This window comes from Calliopsis andreniformis, unplaced genomic scaffold (genome assembly GCF_051401765.1).
Source record: "Calliopsis andreniformis isolate RMS-2024a unplaced genomic scaffold, iyCalAndr_principal scaffold0082, whole genome shotgun sequence".
NCBI lineage: Eukaryota > Metazoa > Arthropoda > Insecta > Hymenoptera > Andrenidae > Calliopsis > Calliopsis andreniformis.
The window spans coordinates 158,593-185,084 of NW_027480491.1; positions in this window are offsets into that span (position 1 = coordinate 158,593).

Below are 26,492 nucleotides of genomic sequence, written 5' to 3' on the forward strand. Positions count from 1 at the left end.
CTCAACGATCAGGAATATGGATCTGACGTTCTCATTTCGAAGCGACGACTTTCGGTTCCGGAGCGACACGAACGCTCCATGATTCTCGATTATCTCGACACAGGTAAGAGACAGAGGACAACAAGTGTATGGTTTTAGAGAGCCACGAGCACCAGAAATAAGGATCTACCGTTGCCCCTTCGTTCCGGCGACATTCGGTTCCGGAGCGACACGAACGGTGACTTAGAATTTTTTCGCTCGGGCTCCGGAGCGACACGAACGGGGACTTAGAACATTTTCGCTCGGACTCCGGAGCGACACGATCGGTCCGATATGCTACGTTCTCTCGGTCCACGGGCATCAGAGAGCAAAACGGCCTAATAGTTTTAGAGTGCCTGAACGATCAGGAATATGGATCTAACGTTCTTGATTCGAACCGACGACATTCGGTTCCGGAGAGACCCGAACGCTCCGTGATTCTCGATTATCTCGACACAGGTAAGAGACAGAGGACTACAAGTGTATGGTTTTAGAGAGCCACGAGCACCAGGAATAAGGATCTGCCGTTGTCCCTTCGTTCCGTCGACATTCGGTTCCGGACCGACACGAACGGGGACTTAGAATTTTTTCGCTCGGGCTCCGGAGCGACACGAAAGGTGACTTAGAATTTTTTCGCTCGGGCTCCGGAGGGACACGAACGGGGACTTAGAATATTTTCGCTCGGACTCCGGAGCGACACAATCGCTCCGATATGCTACGTTCTCTCGGTCCACGGGCATCAGAGAGCAAAACAGCCTAATAGTTTTAGAGTGCGTCAACGATCAGGAATATGGATCTAACGTTCTCGTTTCGAAGCGACGACTTTCGGTTCCGGAGCGACACGAACGCTCCATGACTCTCGATTATCTCGACACAGGTAAGAGACAGAGGACAACAAGTGTATGGTTTTAGAGAGCCACGAGCACCAGGAATAAGGATCTACCGTTGTCCCTTCGTTCCGGCGACATTCGGTTCCGGAGCGACGGGAACGGGGACTTAGAACTTTTTCGATCGGGCTCCGGAGCGACACGAACGGGGACTTAGAATATTTTCGCTCGGACTCCGGAGCGACACGATCGCTCCGAAATGCTACGTTCTCTCGGTCCACGGGCATCAGAGAGCAAAACAGCCTAATAGTTTTAGAGTGCCTCAACGATCAGGAATATGGATCTGACGTTCTCATTTCGAAGCGACGACTTTCGGTTCCGGAGCGACACGAACGCTCCATGATTCTCGATTATCTCGACACAGGTAAGAGACAGAGGACAACAAGTGTATGGTTTTAGAGAGCCACGAGCACCAGGAATAAGGATCTACCGTTGTCCCTTCGTTCCGGCGACATTCGGTTCCGGAGCGACACGAACGGTGACTTAGAATTTTTTCGCTCGGGCTCCGGAGCGACACGAACGGGGCTTAGAATTTTTTCGCTCGGGCTCCGGAGCGACACGAACGGGGACTTAGAATATTTTCGCTCGGACTCCGGAGCGACACGAACGGGGACTTAGAATTTTTTCGCTCGAACTCCGGAGCGACACGATCGCTCCGATATTCTACGTTCTCTCGGTCCACGGGCATCAGAGAGCAAAACAGCCTAATAGTTTTAGAGTGCCTCAACGATCAGGAATATGGATCTAACGTTCTTGTTTCGAACCGACGACTTTCGGTTCCGGAGAGACCCGAACGCTCCATGATTCTCGATTATCGCGACACAGGTAAGAGACAGAGGACTACAAGTGTATGGTTTTAGAGAGCCACGAGCACCAGGAATAAGGATCTGCCGTTGTCCCTTCGTTCCGTCGACATTCGGTTCCGGAGCGACACGAACGGGGACTTAGAATTATTTCGCTCGGGCTCCGGAGCGACACGAACGGTGACTTAGAATTTTTTCGCTCGGGCTCCGGAGGGTCACGAACGGGGACTTAGAATATTTTCGCTCGGACTCCGGAGCGACACGATCGCTCCGATATGCTACGTTCTCTCGGTCAACGGGCATCAGAGAGCAAAACAGCCTAATAGATTTAGAGTGCCTCAACGATCAGGAATATGGATCTAACGTTCTCGTTTTGAAGCGACGACTTTCGGTTCCGGAGCGACACGAACGCTCCATGACTCTCGATTATCTCGACACAGGTAAGAGACAGAGGACAACAAGTGTATGGTTTTAGAGAGCCACGAGCACCAGGAATAAGGATCTGCCGTTGCCCCTTCGTTCCGGCGACATTCGGTTCCGGAGCGACACGAACGGTGACTTAGAATTTTTTCGCTCGGGCTCCGGAGCGTCACGATCGCTCCGATATGCTACGTTCTCTCGGTCCGCGGGCATCAGAGAGCAAAACAGCGTAATAGTTTTAGAGTGCCTCAACGATCAGGAATATGGATCTAACGTTGTCCCTTCGTTCCGGCGACATTCGGTTCCGGAGCGACACGAACGGTGACTTAGAATATTTTCGCTCGGACTCCGGAGCGACACGATCGCTCCGATATGCAACGTTCTCTCGGTCCACGGGCATCAGAGAGCAAAACAGCCTAATAGTTTTATAGTGCCTCAACGATCAGGAATATGGATCTAACGTTCTTGTTTCGAACCGACGACTTTCGGTTCCGGAGCGACACGAACGCTCCATGATTCTCGATTATCTCGACACAGGTAAGAGACAGAGGACAACAAGTGTCTGGTTTTAGAGAGCCACGAGCACCAGGAATAAGGATCTACCGTTGTCCCTTCGTTCCGGCGACATTCGGTTCCGGAGCGACACGAACGGTGACTTAGAATTTTTTCGCTCGGGCTCCGGAGCGACACGAACGGGGACTTAGAATTTTTTCGCTCGTGCTCCGGAGCGACACGAACGGGGACTTAGAACTTTTTCGCTCGGGCTCCGGAGAGACATGAACGGGGACCTAGAATATTTTCGCTCGGACTCCGGAGCGACACGAACGGGGACTTAGAACTTTTTCGCTCGGGCTCCGGTGCGACACGAACGGGGACTTAGAATATTTTCGATCGGGCTCCGGAGCGTCACGAACGGGGACTTAGAATATTTTCGCTCGGACTCCGGAGCGACACGATCACTCCGATATGCTACGTTCTCTCGGTCCTCGGGCATCAGAGAGCAAAACAGCCTAATAGCTTTAGAGTGCCTCAACGATCAGGAATATGGATCTCACGTTCTCGTTTCGAAGCGACGACTTTCGGTTCCGGAGCGACACGAACGCTCCATGACTCTCGATTATCTCGACACAGGTAAGAGACAGAGGACAACAAGTGTATGGTTTTAGAGAGCTACGAGCACCAGGAATAAGGATCTACCGTTGTCCCTTCGTTCCGGCGACATTCGGTTCCGGAGCGACGCGAACGGGGACTTAGAACTTTTTCGATCGGGCTCCGGAGCGACACGAACGGGGACTTAGAATATTTTCGCTCGGACTCCGGAGCGACACGATCGCTCCGAAATGCTACGTTCTCTCGGTCCACGGGCATCAGAGAGCAAAACAGCCTAATAGTTTTAGAGTGCCTCAACGATCAGGAATATGGATCTGACGTTCTCATTTCGAAGCGACGACTTTCGGTTCCGGAGCGACACGAACGCTCCATGATTCTCGATTATCTCGACACAGGTAAGAGACAGAGGACAACAAGTGTATGGTTTTAGAGAGCCACGAGCACCAGAAATAAGGATCTACCGTTGCCCCTTCGTTCCGGCGACATTCGGTTCCGGAGCGACACGAACGGTGACTTAGAATTTTTTCGCTCGGGCTCCGGAGCGACACGAACGGGGACTTAGAACATTTTCGCTCGGACTCCGGAGCGACACGATCGGTCCGATATGCTACGTTCTCTCGGTCCACGGGCATCAGAGAGCAAAACGGCCTAATAGTTTTAGAGTGCCTGAACGATCAGGAATATGGATCTAACGTTCTTGATTCGAACCGACGACATTCGGTTCCGGAGAGACCCGAACGCTCCGTGATTCTCGATTATCTCGACACAGGTAAGAGACAGAGGACTACAAGTGTATGGTTTTAGAGAGCCACGAGCACCAGGAATAAGGATCTGCCGTTGTCCCTTCGTTCCGTCGACATTCGGTTCCGGACCGACACGAACGGGGACTTAGAATTTTTTCGCTCGGGCTCCGGAGCGACACGAACGGTGACTTAGAATTTTTTCGCTCGGGCTCCGGAGGGACACGAACGGGGACTTAGAATATTTTCGCTCGGACTCCGGAGCGACACAATCGCTCCGATATGCTACGTTCTCTCGGTCCACGGGCATCAGAGAGCAAAACAGCCTAATAGTTTTAGAGTGCGTCAACGATCAGGAATATGGATCTAACGTTCTCGTTTCGAAGCGACGACTTTCGGTTCCGGAGCGACACGAACGCTCCATGACTCTCGATTATCTCGACACAGGTAAGAGACAGAGGACAACAAGTGTATGGTTTTAGAGAGCCACGAGCACCAGGAATAAGGATCTGCCGTTGCCCCTTCGTTCCGGCGACATTCGGTTCCGGAGCGACACGAACGGTGACTTAGAATTTTTTCGCTCGGACTCCGGAGCGACACGAACGGGGACTTAGAATTTTTTCGCTCGAACTCCGGAGCGACACGATCGCTCCGATATTCTACGTTCTCTCGGTCCACGGGCATCAGAGAGCAAAACAGCCTAATAGTTTTAGAGTGCCTCAACGATCAGGAATATGGATCTAACGTTCTTGTTTCGAACCGACGACTTTCGGTTCCGGAGAGACCCGAACGCTCCATGATTCTCGATTATCGCGACACAGGTAAGAGACAGAGGACTACAAGTGTATGGTTTTAGAGAGCCACGAGCACCAGGAATAAGGATCTGCCGTTGTCCCTTCGTTCCGTCGACATTCGGTTCCGGAGCGACACGAACGGGGACTTAGAATTTTTTCGCTCGGGCTCCGGAGCGACACGAACGGTGACTTAGAATTTTTTCGCTCGGGCTCCGGAGGGACACGAACGGGGACTTAGAATATTTTCGCTCGGACTCCGGAGCGACACAATCGCTCCGATATGCTACGTTCTCTCGGTCCACGGGCATCAGAGAGCAAAACAGCCTAATAGTTTTAGAGTGCGTCAACGATCAGGAATATGGATCTAACGTTCTCGTTTCGAAGCGACGACTTTCGGTTCCGGAGCGACACGAACGCTCCATGACTCTCGATTATCTCGACACAGGTAAGAGACAGAGGACAACAAGTGTATGGTTTTAGAGAGCCACGAGCACCAGGAATAAGGATCTACCGTTGTCCCTTCGTTCCGGCGACATTCGGTTCCGGAGCGACGGGAACGGGGACTTAGAACTTTTTCGATCGGGCTCCGGAGCGACACGAACGGGGACTTAGAATATTTTCGCTCGGACTCCGGAGCGACACGATCGCTCCGAAATGCTACGTTCTCTCGGTCCACGGGCATCAGAGAGCAAAACAGCCTAATAGTTTTAGAGTGCCTCAACGATCAGGAATATGGATCTGACGTTCTCATTTCGAAGCGACGACTTTCGGTTCCGGAGCGACACGAACGCTCCATGATTCTCGATTATCTCGACACAGGTAAGAGACAGAGGACAACAAGTGTATGGTTTTAGAGAGCCACGAGCACCAGAAATAAGGATCTACCGTTGTCCCTTCGTTCCGGCGACATTCGGTTCCGGAGCGACACGAACGGTGACTTAGAATTTTTTCGCTCGGGCTCCGGAGCGACACGAACGGGGACTTAGAACATTTTCGCTCGGACTCCGGAGCGACACGATCGGTCCGATATGCTACGTTCTCTCGGTCCACGGGCATCAGAGAGCAAAACGGCCTAATAGTTTTAGAGTGCCTGAGCGATCAGGAATATGGATCTAACGTTCTCGTTTCGAAGCGACGACTTTCGGTTCCGGAGCGACACGAACGCTCCATGATTCTCGATTATCTCGACACAGGTAAGAGACAGAGGACAACAAGTGTATGGTTTTAGAGAGCCACGAGCACCAGGAATAAGGATCTACCGTTGTCCCTTCGTTCCGGCGACATTCGGTTCCGGAGCGACACGAACGGTGACTTAGAATTTTTTCGCTCGGGCTCCGGAGCGACACGAACGGGGCTTAGAATTTTTTCGCTCGGGCTCCGGAGCGACACGAACGGGGACTTAGAATATTTTCGCTCGGACTCCGGAGCGACACGAACGGGGACTTAGAATTTTTTCGCTCGAACTCCGGAGCGACACGATCGCTCCGATATTCTACGTTCTCTCGGTCCACGGGCATCAGAGAGCAAAACAGCCTAATAGTTTTAGAGTGCCTCAACGATCAGGAATATGGATCTAACGTTCTTGTTTCGAACCGACGACTTTCGGTTCCGGAGAGACCCGAACGCTCCATGATTCTCGATTATCGCGACACAGGTAAGAGACAGAGGACTACAAGTGTATGGTTTTAGAGAGCCACGAGCACCAGGAATAAGGATCTGCCGTTGTCCCTTCGTTCCGTCGACATTCGGTTCCGGAGCGACACGAACGGGGACTTAGAATTTTTTCGCTCGGGCTCCGGAGCGACACGAACGGTGACTTAGAATTTTTTCGCTCGGGCTCCGGAGGGTCACGAACGGGGACTTAGAATATTTTCGCTCGGACTCCGGAGCGACACGATCGCTCCGATATGCTACGTTCTCTCGGTCAACGGGCATCAGAGAGCAAAACAGCCTAATAGATTTAGAGTGCCTCAACGATCAGGAATATGGATCTAACGTTCTCGTTTCGAAGCGACGACTTTCGGTTCCGGAGCGACACGAACGCTCCATGACTCTCGATTATCTCGACACAGGTAAGAGACAGAGGACAACAAGTGTATGGTTTTAGAGAGCCACGAGCACCAGGAATAAGGATCTGCCGTTGCCCCTTCGTTCCGGCGACATTCGGTTCCGGAGCGACACGAACGGTGACTTAGAATTTTTTCGCTCGGGCTCCGGAGCGTCACGATCGCTCCGATATGCTACGTTCTCTCGGTCCGCGGGCATCAGAGAGCAAAACAGCGTAATAGTTTTAGAGTGCCTCAACGATCAGGAATATGGATCTAACGTTGTCCCTTCGTTCCGGCGACATTCGGTTCCGGAGCGACACGAACGGTGACTTAGAATATTTTCGCTCGGACTCCGGAGCGACACGATCGCTCCGATATGCAACGTTCTCTCGGTCCACGGGCATCAGAGAGCAAAACAGCCTAATAGTTTTATAGTGCCTCAACGATCAGGAATATGGATCTAACGTTCTTGTTTCGAACCGACGACTTTCGGTTCCGGAGCGACACGAACGCTCCATGATTCTCGATTATCTCGACACAGGTAAGAGACAGAGGACAACAAGTGTCTGGTTTTAGAGAGCCACGAGCACCAGGAATAAGGATCTACCGTTGTCCCTTCGTTCCGGCGACATTCGGTTCCGGAGCGACACGAACGGTGACTTAGAATTTTTTCGCTCGGGCTCCGGAGCGACACGAACGGGGACTTAGAATTTTTTCGCTCGTGCTCCGGAGCGACACGAACGGGGACTTAGAACTTTTTCGCTCGGGCTCCGGAGAGACATGAACGGGGACCTAGAATATTTTCGCTCGGACTCCGGAGCGACACGAACGGGGACTTAGAACTTTTTCGCTCGGGCTCCGGTGCGACACGAACGGGGACTTAGAATATTTTCGATCGGGCTCCGGAGCGTCACGAACGGGGACTTAGAATATTTTCGCTCGGACTCCGGAGCGACACGATCACTCCGATATGCTACGTTCTCTCGGTCCTCGGGCATCAGAGAGCAAAACAGCCTAATAGCTTTAGAGTGCCTCAACGATCAGGAATATGGATCTCACGTTCTCGTTTCGAAGCGACGACTTTCGGTTCCGGAGCGACACGAACGCTCCATGACTCTCGATTATCTCGACACAGGTAAGAGACAGAGGACAACAAGTGTATGGTTTTAGAGAGCTACGAGCACCAGGAATAAGGATCTACCGTTGTCCCTTCGTTCCGGCGACATTCGGTTCCGGAGCGACGCGAACGGGGACTTAGAACTTTTTCGATCGGGCTCCGGAGCGACACGAACGGGGACTTAGAATATTTTCGCTCGGACTCCGGAGCGACACGATCGCTCCGAAATGCTACGTTCTCTCGGTCCACGGGCATCAGAGAGCAAAACAGCCTAATAGTTTTAGAGTGCCTCAACGATCAGGAATATGGATCTGACGTTCTCATTTCGAAGCGACGACTTTCGGTTCCGGAGCGACACGAACGCTCCATGATTCTCGATTATCTCGACACAGGTAAGAGACAGAGGACAACAAGTGTATGGTTTTAGAGAGCCACGAGCACCAGAAATAAGGATCTACCGTTGCCCCTTCGTTCCGGCGACATTCGGTTCCGGAGCGACACGAACGGTGACTTAGAATTTTTTCGCTCGGGCTCCGGAGCGACACGAACGGGGACTTAGAACATTTTCGCTCGGACTCCGGAGCGACACGATCGGTCCGATATGCTACGTTCTCTCGGTCCACGGGCATCAGAGAGCAAAACGGCCTAATAGTTTTAGAGTGCCTGAACGATCAGGAATATGGATCTAACGTTCTTGTTTCGAACCGACGACATTCGGTTCCGGAGAGACCCGAACGCTCCGTGATTCTCGATTATCTCGACACAGGTAAGAGACAGAGGACTACAAGTGTATGGTTTTAGAGAGCCACGAGCACCAGGAATAAGGATCTGCCGTTGTCCCTTCGTTCCGTCGACATTCGGTTCCGGAGCGACACGAACGGGGACTTAGAATTTTTTCGCTCGGGCTCCGGAGCGACACGAACGGTGACTTAGAATTTTTTCGCTCGGGCTCCGGAGGGACACGAACGGGGACTTAGAATATTTTCGCTCGGACTCCGGAGCGACACAATCGCTCCGATATGCTACGTTCTCTCGGTCCACGGGCATCAGAGAGCAAAACAGCCTAATAGTTTTAGAGTGCGTCAACGATCAGGAATATGGATCTAACGTTCTCGTTTCGAAGCGACGACTTTCGGTTCCGGAGCGACACGAACGCTCCATGACTCTCGATTATCTCGACACAGGTAAGAGACAGAGGACAACAAGTGTATGGTTTTAGAGAGCCACGAGCACCAGGAATAAGGATCTACCGTTGTCCCTTCCTTCCGGCGACATTCGGTTCCGGAGCGACGGGAACGGGGACTTAGAACTTTTTCGATCGGGCTCCGGAGCGACACGAACGGGGACTTAGAATATTTTCGCTCGGACTCCGGAGCGACACGATCGCTCCGAAATGCTACGTTCTCTCGGTCCACGGGCATCAGAGAGCAAAACAGCCTAATAGTTTTAGAGTGCCTCAACGATCAGGAATATGGATCTGACGTTCTCATTTCGAAGCGACGACTTTCGGTTCCGGAGCGACACGAACGCTCCATGATTCTCGATTATCTCGACACAGGTAAGAGACAGAGGACAACAAGTGTATGGTTTTAGAGAGCCACGAGCACCAGGAATAAGGATCTACCGTTGTCCCTTCGTTCCGGCGACATTCGGTTCCGGAGCGACACGAACGGTGACTTAGAATTTTTTCGCTCGGGCTCCGGAGCGACACGAACGGGGCTTAGAATTTTTTCGCTCGGGCTCCGGAGCGACACGAACGGGGACTTAGAATATTTTCGCTCGGACTCCGGAGCGACACGAACGGGGACTTAGAATTTTTTCGCTCGAACTCCGGAGCGACACGATCGCTCCGATATTCTACGTTCTCTCGGTCCACGGGCATCAGAGAGCAAAACAGCCTAATAGTTTTAGAGTGCCTCAACGATCAGGAATATGGATCTAACGTTCTTGTTTCGAACCGACGACTTTCGGTTCCGGAGAGACCCGAACGCTCCATGATTCTCGATTATCGCGACACAGGTAAGAGACAGAGGACTACAAGTGTATGGTTTTAGAGAGCCACGAGCACCAGGAATAAGGATCTGCCGTTGTCCCTTCGTTCCGTCGACATTCGGTTCCGGAGCGACGCGAACGGGGACTTAGAACTTTTTCGATCGGGCTCCGGAGCGACACGAACGGGGACTTAGAATATTTTCGCTCGGACTCCGGAGCGACACGATCGCTCCGAAATGGTACGTTCTCTCGGTCCACGGGCATCAGAGAGCAAAACAGCCTAATAGTTTTAGAGTGCCTCAACGATCAGGAATATGGATCTGATGTTCTCATTTCGAAGCGACGACTTTCGGTTCCGGAGCGACACGAACGCTCCATGATTCTCGATTATCTCGACACAGGTAAGAGACAGAGGACAACAAGTGTATGGTTTTAGAGAGCCACGAGCACCAGGAATAAGGATCTACCGTTGTCCCTTCGTTCCGGCGACATTCGGTTCCGGAGCGACACGAACGGTGACTTAGAATTTTTTCGCTCGGGCTCCGGAGCGACACGAACGGGGCTTAGAATTTTTTCGCTCGGTCTCCGGAGGGACACGAACGGGGACTTAGAATATTTTCGCTCGGACTCCGGAGCGACACGATCGCTCCGATATGCTACGTTCTCTCGGTCCACGGGTATCAGAGAGCAAAACAGCCTAATAGTTTTAGAGTGCCTCAACGATCAGGAATATGGATCTAACGTTCTTGTTTCGAACCGACGACTTTCGGTTCCGGAGAGACCCGAACGCTCCATGATTCTCGATTATCTCGACACAGGTAAGAGACAGTGGACTACAAGTGTATGGTTTTAGAGAGCCACGAGCACCAGGAATAAGGATCTGCCGTTGTCCCTTCGTTCCGGCGACATTCGGTTCCGGAGCGACACGAACGGTGACTTAGAATTTTTTCGCTCGGGCTCCGGAGCGACACGAACGGGGACTTAGAATTTTTTCGCTCGTGCTCCGGAGCGACACGAACGGGGACTTAGAACTTTTTCGCTCGGGCTCTGGAGAGACACGAACGGGGACCTAGAATATTTTCGCTCGGACTCCGGAGCGACACGAACGGGGACTTAGAATTTTTTCGCTCGAACTCCGGAGCGACACGATCGCTCCGATATTCTACGTTCTCTCGGTCCACGGGCATCAGAGAGCAAAACAGCCTAATAGTTTTAGAGTGCCCCAACGATCAGGAATATGGATCTAACGTTCTTGTTTCGAACCGACGACTTTCGGTTCCGGAGCGACTCGAACGCTCCATGATTCTCGATTATCTCGACACAGGTAAGAGGCAGAGGACAACAAGTGTATGGTTTTAGAGAGCCACGAGCACCAGGAATAAGGATCTACCGTTGCACCTTCGTTCCGTCGACATTCGGTTCCGGAGCGACACGAACGGTGACTTAGAATTTTTTCGCTCGGGCTCCGGAGCGTCACGATCGCTCCGATATGCTACGTTCTCTCGGTCCGCGGGCATCAGAGAGCAAAACAGCGTAATAGTTTTAGAGTGCCTCAACGATCAGGAATATGGATCTAACGTTGTCCCTTCGTTCCGGCGACATTCGGTTCCGGAGCGACACGAACGGTGACTTAGAATATTTTCGCTCGGACTCCGGAGCGACACGATTGCTCCGATATGCAACGTTCTCTCGGTCCACGGGCATCAGAGAGCAAAACAGCCTAATAGTTTTATAGTGCCTCAACGATCAGGAATATGGATCTAACGTTCTTGTTTCGGACCGACGACTTTCGGTTCCGGAGCGACACGAACGCTCCATGATTCTCGATTATCTCGACACAGGTAAGAGACAGAGGACAACAAGTGTCTGGCTTTAGAGAGCCACGAGCACCAGGAATAAGGATCTACCGTTGTCCCTTCGTTCCGGCGACATTCGGTTCCGGAGCGACACGAACGGGGACTTAGAACTTTTTCGCTCGGGCTCCGGAGCGACACGAACGGGGACTTAGAATATTTTCGCTCGGACTCCGGAGCGACACGAACGGGGACTTAGAATTTTTTCGCTCGAACTCCGGAGCGACACGATCGCTCCGATATTCTACGTTCTCTCGGTCCGCGGGCATCAGAGAGCAAAACAGCCTAATAGTTTTAGAGTGCCTCAACGATCAGGAATATGGATCTAACGTTCTTGTTTCGAAGCGACGATTTTCGGTTCCGGAGCGACACGAACGCTCCATGATTCTCGATTATCTCGACACAGGTAAGAGACAGAGGACAACAAGTGTCTGGTTTTAGAGAGCCACGAGCACCAGGAATAAGGATCTACCGTTGTCCCTTCGTTCCGGCGACATTCGGTTCCGGAGCGACACGAACGGTGACTTAGAATTTTATCGCTCGGGCTCCGGAGCGACACGAACGTGGACTTAGAATTTTTTCGCTCGGGCTGCGGAGCGACACGAACGGGGACTTAGAACATTTTCGCTCGGACTCCGGAGCGACACGATCGCTCCGATATGCTACGTTCTCTCGGTCCACGGGCATCAGAGAGCAAAACAGCCTAATAGTTTTAGAGTGCATCAACGATCTGGAATATGGATCTAACGTTCTAGTTTCGAAGCGACGACTTTCGGTTCCGGAGCGACACGAACGCTCCATGATTCTCGATTATCTCGACACAGGTAAGAGACAGAGGACAACAAGTATCTGGTTTTAGAGAGCCACGAGCACCAGGAATAAGGATCTACCGTTGTCCCTTCGTTCCGGCGACATTCGGTTCCGGAGCGACACGAACGGTGACTTAGAATTTTTTCGCTCGGGCTGCGGAGCGACACGAACGGGGACTTAGAATATTTTCGCTCGGACTCCGGAGCGACACGATCGCTCCGATATGCTACGTTCTCTCGGTCCTCGGGCATCAGAGAGCAAAACAGCCTAATAGTTTTAGAGTGCCTCAACGATCAGGAATATGGATCTAACGTTCTCGTTTCGAAGCGACGATTTTCGGTTCCGGAGTGACACGAACGCTCCATGATTCTCGATTATCTCGACACAGGTAAGAGACAGAGGACAACAAGTGTCTGGTTTTAGAGAGCCACGAGCACCAGGAATAAGGATCTACCGTTGTCCCTTCGTTCCGGCGACATTCGGTTCCGGAGCGACACGAACGGTGACTTAGAATGTTTTCGCTCGGGCTCCGGAGCGACACGAACGGGGACTTAGAACATTTTCGCTCGGACTCCGGAGCGACACGATCGCTCCGATATGCTACGTTCTCTCGGTCCACGGGCATCAGAGAGCAAAACAACCTAATAGTTTTAGAGTGCCACAACGATCAGGAATATGGATCTAACGTTCTTGTTTCGAACCGACGACTTTCGGTTCCGGAGAGACCCGAACGCTCCGTGATTCTCGATTATCTCGACACAGGTAAGAGACAGAGGACTACAAGTGTATGGTGTTAGAGAGCCACGAGCACCAGGAATAAGGATCTGCCGTTGTCCCTTCGTTCCGTCGACATTCGGTTCCGGAGCGACACGAACGGTGACTTAGAATTTTTTCGCTCGGGCTCCGGAGCGACACGAACGGGGACTTAGAATTTTTTCGCTCGTGCTCCGGAGCGACACGAACGGGGACTTAGAACTTTTTCGCTCGGGCTCCGGAGAGACACGCACGGGGACCTAGAATATTTTCGCTCGGACTCCGGAGCGACACGAACGGGGACTTAGAACTTTTTCGCTCGGGCTCCGGAGCGACACGAACGGGGACTTAGAATATTTTCGATCGGGCTCCGGAGCGTCACGAACGGGGACTTAGAATATTTTCGCTCGGACTCCGGAGCGACACGATCACTCCGATATGCTACGTTCTCTCGGTCCTCGGGCATCAGAGAGCAAAACAGCCTAATAGCTTTAGAGTGCCTCAACGATCAGGAATATGGATCTCACGTTCTCGTTTCGAAGCGACGATTTTCGGTTCCGGAGCGACACGAACGCTCCATGATTCTCGATTATCTCGACACAGGTAAGAGACAGAGGACAACAAGTGTCTGGTTTTAGAGAGCCACGAGCACCAGGAATAAGGATCTACCGTTGTCCCTTCGTTGCGGCGACATTCGGTTCCGGAGCGACACGAACGGTGACTTAGAATTTTTTCGCTCGGGCTCCGGAGCGACACGAACGGGGACTTAGAATTTTTTCGCTCGGGCTCCGGAGCGACACGAACGGGGACTTAGAATATTTTCGCTCGGACTCCGGAGCGACACGATCGCTCCGAAATGCTACGTTCTCTCGGTCCACGGGCATCAGAGAGCAAAACAGCCTAATAGTTTTAGAGTGCCTCAACGATCAGGAATATGGATCTAACGTTCTTGTTTCGAACCGACGACTTTCGGTTCCGGAGCGACACGAACGCTCCATGATTCTCGATTATCTCGACACGGGTAAGAGGCAGAGGACAACAAGTGTATGGTTTTAGAGAGCCACGAGCACCAGGAATAAGGATCTACCGTTGTCCCTTCGTTCCGGCGACATTCGGTTCCGGAGCGACGCGAACGGGGACTTAGAACTTTTTCGATCGGGCTCCGGAGCGACACGAACGGGGACTTAGAATATTTTCGCTCGGACTCCGGAGCGACACGATCACTCCGATATGCTACGTTCTCTCGGTCCTCGGGCATCAGAGAGCAAAACAGCCTAATAGCTTTAGAGTGCCTCAACGATCAGGAATATGGATCTCACGTTCTCGTTTCGAAGCGACGACTTTCGGTTCCGGAGCGACACGAACGCTCCATGATTCTCGATTATCTCAACACAGGTAAGAGACAGAGGACAACAAGTGTCTGGTTTTAGAGAGCCACGAGCACGAGGAATAAGGATCTACCGTTGTCCCTTCGTTCCGGCGACATTCGGTTCCGGAGCGACACGAACGGTGACTTAGAATTTTATCGCTCGGGCTCCGGAGCGACACGAACGTGGACTTAGAATTTTTTCGCTCGGGCTGCGGAGCGACACGAACGGGGACTTAGAACATTTTCGCTCGGACTCCGGAGCGACACGATCGCTCCGATATGCTACGTTCTCTCGGTCCACGGGCATCAGAGAGCAAAACAGCCTAATAGTTTTAGAGTGCATCAACGATCTGGAATATGGATCTAACGTTCTAGTTTCGAAGCGACGACTTTCGGTTCCGGAGCGACACGAACGCTCCATGATTCTCGATTATCTCGACACAGGTAAGAGACAGAGGACAACAAGTATCTGGTTTTAGAGAGCCACGAGCACCAGGAATAAGGATCTACCGTTGTCCCTTCGTTCCGGCGACATTCGGTTCCGGAGCGACACGAACGGTGACTTAGAATTTTTTCGCTCGGGCTGCGGAGCGACACGAACGGGGACTTAGAATATTTTCGCTCGGACTCCGGAGCGACACGATCGCTCCGATATGCTACGTTCTCTCGGTCCTCGGGCATCAGAGAGCAAAACAGCCTAATAGTTTTAGAGTGCCTCAACGATCAGGAATATGGATCTAACGTTCTCGTTTCGAAGCGACGATTTTCGGTTCCGGAGTGACACGAACGCTCCATGATTCTCGATTATCTCGACACAGGTAAGAGACAGAGGACAACAAGTGTCTGGTTTTAGAGAGCCACGAGCACCAGGAATAAGGATCTACCGTTGTCCCTTCGTTCCGGCGACATTCGGTTCCGGAGCGACACGAACGGTGACTTAGAATGTTTTCGCTCGGGCTCCGGAGCGACACGAACGGGGACTTAGAACATTTTCGCTCGGACTCCGGAGCGACACGATCGCTCCGATATGCTACGTTCTCTCGGTCCACGGGCATCAGAGAGCAAAACAACCTAATAGTTTTACAGTGCCACAACGATCAGGAATATGGATCTAACGTTCTTGTTTCGAACCGACGACTTTCGGTTCCGGAGCGACACGAACGCTCCATGATTCTCGATTATCTCGACACGGGTAAGAGGCAGAGGACAACAAGTGTATGGTTTTAGAGAGCCACGAGCACCAGGAATAAGGATCTACCGTTGTCCCTTCGTTCCGGCGACATTCGGTTCCGGAGCGACGCGAACGGGGACTTAGAACTTTTTCGATCGGGCTCCGGAGCGACACGAACGGGGACTTAGAATATTTTCGCTCGGACTCCGGAGCGACACGATCACTCCGATATGCTACGTTCTCTCGGTCCTCGGGCATCAGAGAGCAAAACAGCCTAATAGCTTTAGAGTGCCTCAACGATCAGGAATATGGATCTCACGTTCTCGTTTCGAAGCGACGACTTTCGGTTCCGGAGCGACACGAACGCTCCATGATTCTCGATTATCTCAACACAGGTAAGAGACAGAGGACAACAAGTGTCTGGTTTTAGAGAGCCACGAGCACGAGGAATAAGGATCTACCGTTGTCCCTTCGTTCCGGCGACATTCGGTTCCGGAGCGACACGAACGGTGACTTAGAATTTTATCGCTCGGGCTCCGGAGCGACACGAACGTGGACTTAGAATTTTTTCGCTCGGGCTGCGGAGCGACACGAACGGGGACTTAGAACATTTTCGATCGGACTCCGGAGCGACACGATCGCTCCGATATGCTACGTTCTCTCGGTCTACGGGCATCAGAGAGCAAAACAGCCTTATAGTTTTAGAGTTCCTCAACGATCAGGAATATGGATCTAACGTTCTCGTTTCGAAGCGACGACATTCGGTTCCGGAGCGACACGAACGCTCCATGATTCTCGATTATCTCGACACAGGTATGAGACAGAGGACAACAAGTGTATGGTTTTAGAGAGCCACGAGCACCAGGAATAAGGATCTACCGTTGTCCCTTCGTTCCGGCGACATTCGGTTCCGGAGCGACACGAACGGTGACTTAGAATTTTTTCGATCGGGCTCCGGAGCGACACGAACGTGGACTTAGAATTTTTTCGCTCGGGCTGCGGAGCGACACGAACGGGGACTTAGAACATTTTCGCTCGGACTCCGGAGCGACACGATCGCTCCGATATGCTACGTTCTCTCGGTCTACGGGCATCAGAGAGCAAAACAGCCTTATAGTTTTAGAGATCCTCAACGATCAGGAATATGGATCTAACGTTCTCGTTTCGAAGCGACGACATTCGGTTCCGGAGCGACACGAACGCTCCATGATTCTCGATTATCTCGACACAGGTATGAGACAGAGGACAACAAGTGTATGGTCTTAGAGAGCCACGAGCACCAGGAATAAGGACCTACCGTTGTCCCTTCGTTCCGGCGACATTCGGTTCCGGAGCGACACGAACGGTGACTTAGAATTTTTTCGCTCGGGCTCCGGAGCGACACGAACGGGGACTTAGAATTTTTTCGCTCGGGCTCCGGAGCGACACGAACGGGGACTTAGAATTTTTTCGCTCGGGCTCCGGAGCGACACGAACGGGGACTTATAATATTTTCGCTCGGACTCCGGAGCGACACGATCGCTCCGATATGCAACGTTCTCTCGGTCCACGGGCATCAGAGAGCAAAACAGCCTAATAGTTTTAGAGTGCCTCAACGATCAGGAATATGGATCTAACGTTCTTGTTTCGAACCGACGAATTTCGGTTCCGGAGCTACCCGAACGCTCCATGATTCTCGATTATCTCGACACAGGTAAGAGACAGAGGACTACAAGTGTCTGGTTTTAGAGAGCCACGAGCACCAGGAATAAGGATCTACCGTTGTCACTTCGTTCCGGCGACATTCGGTTCCGGAGCGACACGAACGGTGACTTAGAATGTTTTCGCTCGGGCTCCGGAGCGACACGACCGGGGACTTAGAACATTTTCGCTCGGACTCCGGAGCGACACGATCGCTCCGATATGCTACGTTCTCTCGGTCCACGGGCATCAGAGAGCAAAACAGCCTTATAGTTTTAGAGTTCCTCAACGATCAGGAATATGGATCTAACGCTCTCGTTTCGAAGCGACGACTTTCGGTTCCGGAGCGACACGAACGCTCCATGATTCTCGATTATCTCGACTCAGGTAAGAGACAGAGGACAACAAGTGTATGGTTTTAGAGAGCCACGAGCACCAGGAATAAGGATCTACCGTTGTCTCTTCGTTCCGGCGACATTCGGTTCCGGAGCGACACGAACGGTGACTTAGAATTTTTTCGCTCGGGCTCCGGAGCGACACGAACGGGGACTTAGAATTTTTTCGCTCGGGCTCCGGAGCGACACGATCGCTCCGATATGCTACGTTCTCTCGGTCCACGGGCATCAGAGAGCAAAACAGCCTTATAGCTTTAGAGTTCCTCAACGATCAGGAATATGGATCTAACGCTCTCGTTTCGAAGCGACGACTTTCGGTTCCGGAGCGACACGAACGCTCCATGATTCTCGATTATCTCGACTCAGGTAAGAGACAGAGGACAACAAGTGTATGGTTTTAGAGAGCCACGAGCACCAGGAATAAGGATCTACCGTTGTCTCTTCGTTCCGGCGACATTCGGTTCCGGAGCGACACGAACGGTGACTTAGAATTTTTTCGATCGGGCTCCGGAGCGACACGAACGGGGACTTAGAATATTTTCGCTCGGACTCCGGAGCGACACGATCGCTCCGAAATGCTACGTTCTCTCGGTCCACGGGCATCAGAGAGCAAAACAGCCTAATAGGTTTAGAGTGCCTCAACGATCAGGAATATGGATCTAACGTTCTCATTTCGAAGCGACGACTTTCGGTTCCGGAGCGACACGAACGCTCCATGATTCTCGGTTATCTCGACACAGGTAAGAGACAGAGGACAGCAAGTGTATGGTTTTAGAGAGCCACGAGCACCAGGAATAAGGATCTACCGTTGCCCCTTCGTTCCGTCGACATTCGGTTCCGGAACGACACGAACGGGGACTTAGAATTTTTTCGCTCGGTCTCCGTAGGGACACGAACGGGGACTTAGAATATTTTCGCTCGGACTCCGGAGCGACACGATCGCTCCGATATGCTACTTTCTCTCGGTCCACGGGCATCAGAGAGCAAAACAGCCTAATAGCTTTAGAGTGCCTCAACGATCAGGAATATGGATATAACGTTCTCGTTTCGAAGCGACGACTTTCGGTTCCGGAGCGACACGAACGCTCCATGATTCTCGATTATCTCGAGACAGGTAAGAGACAGAGGACAACAAGTGTCTGGTTTTAGAGAGCCACTACCACCAGGAATAAGGATCTACCGTTGTCCCTTCGTTCCGGCGACATTCGGTTCCGGAGCGACACGAACGGTGACTTAGAATGTTTTCACTCGGGCTCCGGAGCGACACGAACGGGGACTTAGAACATTTTCGCTCGGACTCCGGAGCGACACGATCGCTCCGATATGCTACGTTCTCTCGGTCCACGGGCATCAGAGAGCAAAACAGCCTTATAGTTTTAGAGTTCCTCAACGATCAGGAATATGGATCTAACGCTCTCGTTTCGAAGCGACGACTTTCGGTTCCGGAGCGACACGAACGCTCCATGATTCTCGATTATCTCGACTCAGGTAAGAGACAGAGGACAACAAGTGTATGGTTTTAGAGAGCCACGAGCACCAGGAATAAGGATCTACCGTTGTCTCTTCGTTCCGGCGACATTCGGTTCCGGAGCGACACGAACGGTGACTTAGAATTTTATCGCTCGGGCTCCGGAGCGACACGAACGGGGACTTAGAATTTTTTCGCTCGGGCTCCGGAGCGACACGATCGCTCCGATATGCTACGTTCTCTCGGTCCACGGGCATCAGAGAGCAAAACAGCCTTATAGCTTTAGAGTTCCTCAACGATCAGGAATATGGATCTAACGCTCTCGTTTCGAAGCGACGACTTTCGGTTCCGGAGCGACACGAACGCTCCATGATTCTCGATTATCTCGACTCAGGTAAGAGACAGAGGACAACAAGTGTATGGTTTTAGAGAGCCACGAGCACCAGGAATAAGGATCTACCGTTGTCTCTTCGTTCCGGCGACATTCGGTTCCGGAGCGACACGAACGGTGACTTAGAATTTTTTCGCTCGGGCTCCGGAGCGACACGAACGGGGACTTAGAATTTTTTCGCTCGGGCTCCGGAGCGACACGAACGGGGACTTAGAATATTTTCGCTCGGACTGCGGAGCGACACGATCGCTCCGAAGTGCTACGTTCTCTCGGTCCACGGGCATCAGAGATCAAAACAGCCTAATAGCTTTAGAGTGCCTCAACGATCAGGAATATGGATCTAACGTTCTTGTTTCGAACCGACGACTTTCGGTTCCGGAGCGACCCGAACGCTCCATGATTCTCGATTATCTCGACACGGGTAAGAGGCAGAGGACAAGAAGTGTATGGTTTTAGAGAGCCACGAGCACCAGGAATAAGGATCTACCGTTGTGCCTTCGTTCCGGCGACATTCGGTTCCGGAGCGACACGAACGGTGACTTAGAATTTTTTCGCTCGGGCTCCGGAGGGACACGAACGGGGACTTAGAATATTTTCGCTCGGACTCCGGTGCGACACGATCGCTCCGTTATGCTACGTTCTCTCGGTCCACGGGCATCAGAGAGCAAAACAACCTAATAGTTTTAGAGCGCCTCAACGATCAGGAATATGGATCTAACGTTCTTGTTTCGAACCGACGACTTTCGGTTCCGGAGAGACCCGAACGCTCCATGATTCTCGATTATCTCGACACAGGTAAGAGACAGAGGACTACAAGTGTATGGTTTTAGAGAGCCACGAGCACCAGGAATAAGGATCTGCCGTTGTCCCTTCGTTCCGTCGACATTCGGTTCCGGAGCGACACGAACGGTGACTTAGAATTTTATCGCTCGGGCTCCGGAGCGACACGAACGGGGACTTAGAATTTTTTCGCTCGGGCTGCGGAGCGACACGAACGGGGACTTAGAACATTTTCGCTCGGACTCCGGAGCGACACGATCGCTCCGATATGCTACGTTCTCTCGGTCTACGGGCATCAGAGAGCAAAACAGCCTTATAGTTTTAGAGTTCCTCAACGATCAGGAATATGGATCTAACGTTCTCGTTTCGAAGCGACGACATTCGGTTCCGGAGCGACACGAACGCTCCATGATTCTCGATTATCTCGACACAGGTATGAGACAGAGGACAACAAGTGTATGGTTTTAGAGAGCCACGAGCACCAGGAATAAGGACCTACAGTTGTCCCTTCGTTCCGGCGACATTCGGTTCCGGAGCGACACGAACGGTGACTTAGAATTTTTTCGCTCGGGCTCCGGAGCGACACGAACGGGGACTTAGAATTTTTTCGCTCGGGCTCCGGAGGGACACGAACGGGGACTTAGAATATTTTCGCTCGGACTCCGGAGCGACACGATCGCTCCGATATGCTACGTTCTCTCGGTCCACGGGCATCAGAGAGCAAAACAGCCTAATAGTTTTAGAGTGCCTCAACGATCAGGAATATGGATCTAACGTTCTTGTTTCGAACCGACGACTTTCGGTTCCAGAGCGACCCGAACGCTCCATGATTCTCGATTATCTCGACACGGGTAAGAGACAGAGGACAACAAGTGTATGGTTTTAGAGAGCCACGAGCACCAGGAATAAGGATCTACCGTTGTCCCTTCGTTCCGGCGACATTCGGTTCCGAAGCGACACGAACGGTGACTTAGAATTTTTTCGCTCGGGCTCCGGAGGGACACGAACGGGGACTTACAATATTTTCGCTCGGACTCCGGAGCGACACGATCGCTCCGATATGCTACGTTCTCTCGGTCCACGGGCATCAGAGAGCAAAACAACCTAATAGTTTTAGAGTGCCTCAACGATCAGGAATATGGATCTAACGTTCTTGTTTCGAACCGACGACTTTCGGTTCCGGAGAGACCCGAACGCTCCATGATTCTCGATTATCTCGACACAGGTAAGAGACAGAGGACTACAGGTGTATGGTTTTAGAGAGCCACGAGCACCAGGAATAAGGATCTGCCGTTGTCCCTTCGTTCCGTCGACATTCGGTTCCGGAGCGACACGAACGGGGACTTAGAATTTTTTCGCTCGGGCTCCGGAGCGACACGAACGGGACTTAGAATATTTTCACTTTGGTCTCCGGAGCGACACGATCGCTCCGATATGCTACGTTCTCTCGGTCCACGTGCATCAGAGAGCAAAACAGCCTAATAGTTTTAGAGTGCCTCAACGATCAGGAATATAGATCTGACGTTCTCGTTTCGAAGCGACGACTTTCGGTTCCGGAGCGACACGAACGCTCCATGATTCTCGATTATCTCGACACAGGTAAGAGACAGAGGACAACAAGTGTATGGTTTTAGAGAGCCACGAGCACCAGGAATAAGGATCTACCGTTGTCCCTTCGTTCCGGCGACATTCGGTTCCGGAGCGACACGAACGGTGACTTAGAATTTTTTCGATCGGGCTCCGGAGCGACACGAACGGGGACTTAGAATATTTTCGCTCGGACTCCGGAGGGACACGAACGGGGACTTAGAATATTTTCGCTCGGACTCCGGAGCGTCACGATCGCTCCGATATGCTACGTTCTCTCGGTCCACGGTCATCAGAGAGCAAAACAGCCTAATAGTTTTAGAGTGCCTCAACGATCAGGAATATAGATCTGAAGTTCTCGATTCGAAGCGACGACTTTCGGTTCCGGAGCGACACGAACGCTCCATGATTCTCGAATTATCTCGACACAGGTAAGAGACAGAGGACAACAAGTGTATGGTTTTAGAGAGCCACGAGCACCAGGAATAAGGATCTACCGTTGTCCCTTCGTTCCGGCGACATTCGGTTCCGGAGCGACACGAACGGTGACTTAGAATTTTTTCGATCGGGCTCCGGAGCGACACGAACGGGGACTTAGAATATTTTCGCTCGGACTCCGGAGCGACACGATCGCTCCGATATGCAACGTTCTCTCGGTCCACGGGCATCAGAGAGCAAAACAGCCTAATAGTTTTAGAGTGCCTCAACGATCAGGAATATGGATCGAACGTTCTCGTTTCGAACCGACGACTTTCGGTTCCGGAGCGACACGAACGCTCCATGATTCTCGATTATCTCGACACAGGTATGAGACAGAGGACAACAAGTGTATGGTTTTAGAGAGCCACGAGCACCAGGAATAAGGACCTACCGTTGTCCCTTCGTTCCGGCGACATTCGGTTCCGGAGCGACACGAACGGTGACTTAGAATTTTTTCGCTCGGGCTCCGGAGCGACACGAACGGGGACTTAGAATTTTTTCGCTCGGGCTCCGGAGGGACACGAACGGGGACTCAGAATATTTTCGCTCGGACTCCGGAGCGACACGATCGCTCCGATATGCTACGTTCTCTCGGTCCACGGGCATCAGAGAGCAAAACAGCCTAATAGTTTTAGAGTGCCTCAACGATCAGGAATATGGATCTAACGTTCTTGTTTCGAACCGACGACTTTCGGTTCCAGAGCGACCCGAACGCTCCATGATTCTCGATTATCTCGACACGGGTAAGAGACAGAGGACAACAAGTGTATGGTTTTAGAGAGCCACGAGCACCAGGATAAGGATCTACCGTTGTCACTTCGTTCCGGCGACATTCGGTGTCGGAGCGACACGAACGGTGACTTAGAATGTTTTCGCTCGGGCTCCGGAGCGACACGAACGGGGACTTAGAACATTTTCGCTCGGACTCCGGAGCGACACGATCGCTCCGATATGCTACGTTCTCTCGGTCCACGGGCATCAGAGAGCAAAACAGCCTAATAGTTTTAGAGTGCCTCAACGATCAGGAATATGGATCTAACGTTCTTGTTTCGAACCGACGACTTTCGGTTCCGGAGCGACACGAACGCTCCATGATTCTCGATTATCTCGAGACAGGTAAGAGACAGAGGACAACAAGTGTCTGGTTTTAGAGAGCCACCAGCACCAGGAATAAGGATCTACCGTTGTCCCTTCGTTCCGGCGACATTCGGTTCCGGAGCGACACGAACGGTGACTTAGAATGTTTTCGCTCGGGCTCCGGAGCGACACGAACGGGGACTTAGAACATTTTCGCTCGGACTCCGGAGCGACACGATCGCTCCGATATGCTACGTTCTCTCGGTCCACGGGCATCAGAGAGCAAAACAGCCTTATAGTTTTAGAGTTCCTCAACGATCAGGAATATGGATCTAACGCTCTCGTTTCGAAGCGACGACTTTCGGTTCCGGAGCGACACGAACGCTCCATGATTCTCGATTATCTCGACTCAGGTAAGAGACAGAGGACAACAAGTGTATGGTTTTAGAGAGCCACGAGCACCAGGAATAAGGATCTACCGTTGTCTCTTCGTTCCGGCGACATTCGGTTCCGGAGCGACACGAACGGTGACTTAGAATTTTTTCGCTCGGGCTCCGGAGCGACACGAACGGGGACTTAGAATTTTTTCGCTCGGGCTCCGGAGCGACACGATCGCTCCGATATGCTACGTTCTCTCGGTCCACGGGCATCAGAGAGCAAAACAGCCTTATAGCTTTAGAGTTCCTCAACGATCAGGAATATGGATCTAACGCTCTCGTTTCGAAGCGACGACTTTCGGTTCCGGAGCGACACGAACGCTCCATGATTCTCGATTATCTCGACTCAGGTAAGAGACAGAGGACAACAAGTGTATGGTTTTAGAGAGCCACGAGCACCAGGAATAAGGATCTACCGTTGTCTCTTCGTTCCGGCGACATTCGGTTCCGGAGCGACACGAACGGTGACTTAGAATTTTTTCGATCGGGCTCCGGAGCGACACGAACGGGGACTTAGAATATTTTCGCTCGGACTCCGGAGCGACACGATCGCTCCGAAATGCTACGTTCTCTCGGTCCACGGGCATCAGAGAGCAAAACAGCCTAATAGGTTTAGAGTGCCTCAACGATCAGGAATATGGATCTAACGTTCTCATTTCGAAGCGACGACTTTCGGTTCCGGAGCGACACGAACGCTCCATGATTCTCGGTTATCTCGACACAGGTAAGAGACAGAGGACAGCAAGTGTATGGTTTTAGAGAGCCACGAGCACCAGGAATAAGGATCTACCGTTGCCCCTTCGTTCCGTCGACATTCGGTTCCGGAACGACACGAACGGGGACTTAGAATTTTTTCGCTCGGTCTCCGTAGGGACACGAACGGGGACTTAGAATATTTTCGCTCGGACTCCGGAGCGACACGATCGCTCCGATATGCTACTTTCTCTCGGTCCACGGGCATCAGAGAGCAAAACAGCCTAATAGCTTTAGAGTGCCTCAACGATCAGGAATATGGATATAACGTTCTCGTTTCGAAGCGACGACTTTCGGTTCCGGAGCGACACGAACGCTCCATGATTCTCGATTATCTCGAGACAGGTAAGAGACAGAGGACAACAAGTGTCTGGTTTTAGAGAGCCACCACCACCAGGAATAAGGATCTACCGTTGTCCCTTCGTTCCGGCGACATTCGGTTCCGGAGCGACACGAACGGTGACTTAGAATGTTTTCACTCGGGCTCCGGAGCGACACGAACGGGGACTTAGAACATTTTCGCTCGGACTCCGGAGCGACACGATCGCTCCGATATGCTACGTTCTCTCGGTCCACGGGCATCAGAGAGCAAAACAGCCTTATAGTTTTAGAGTTCCTCAACGATCAGGAATATGGATCTAACGCTCTCGTTTCGAAGCGACGACTTTCGGTTCCGGAGCGACACGAACGCTCCATGATTCTCGATTATCTCGACTCAGGTAAGAGACAGAGGACAACAAGTGTATGGTTTTAGAGAGCCACGAGCACCAGGAATAAGGATCTACCGTTGTCTCTTCGTTCCGGCGACATTCGGTTCCGGAGCGACACGAACGGTGACTTAGAATTTTTTCGCTCGGGCTCCGGAGCGACACGAACGGGGACTTAGAATTTTTTCGCTCGGGCTCCGGAGCGACACGAACGGGGACTTAGAATATTTTCGCTCGGACTGCGGAGCGACACGATCGCTCCGAAGTGCTACGTTCTCTCGGTCCACGGGCATCAGAGATCAAAACAGCCTAATAGCTTTAGAGTGCCTCAACGATCAGGAATATGGATCTAACGTTCTTGTTTCGAACCGACGACTTTCGGTTCCGGAGCGACCCGAACGCTCCATGATTCTCGATTATCTCGACACGGGTAAGAGACAGAGGACAACAAGTGTATGGTTTTAGAGAGCCACGAGCACCAGGAATAAGGATCTACCGTTGTCCCTTCGTTCCGGCGACATTCGGTTCCGGAGCGACGGGAACGGGGACTTAGAACTTTTTCGATCGGGCTCCGGAGCGACACGAACGGGGACTTAGAATATTTTCGCTCGGACTCCGGAGCGACACGATCGCTCCGAAATGCTACGTTCTCTCGGTCCACGGGCATCAGAGAGCAAAACAGCCTAATAGTTTTAGAGTGCCTCAACGATCAGGAATATAGATCTGACGTTCTCATTTCGAAGCGACGACTTTCGGTTCCGGAGCGACACGAACGCTCCATGATTCTCGATTATCTCGACACAGGTAAGAGACAGAGGACAACAAGTGTATGGTTTTAGAGAGCCACGAGCA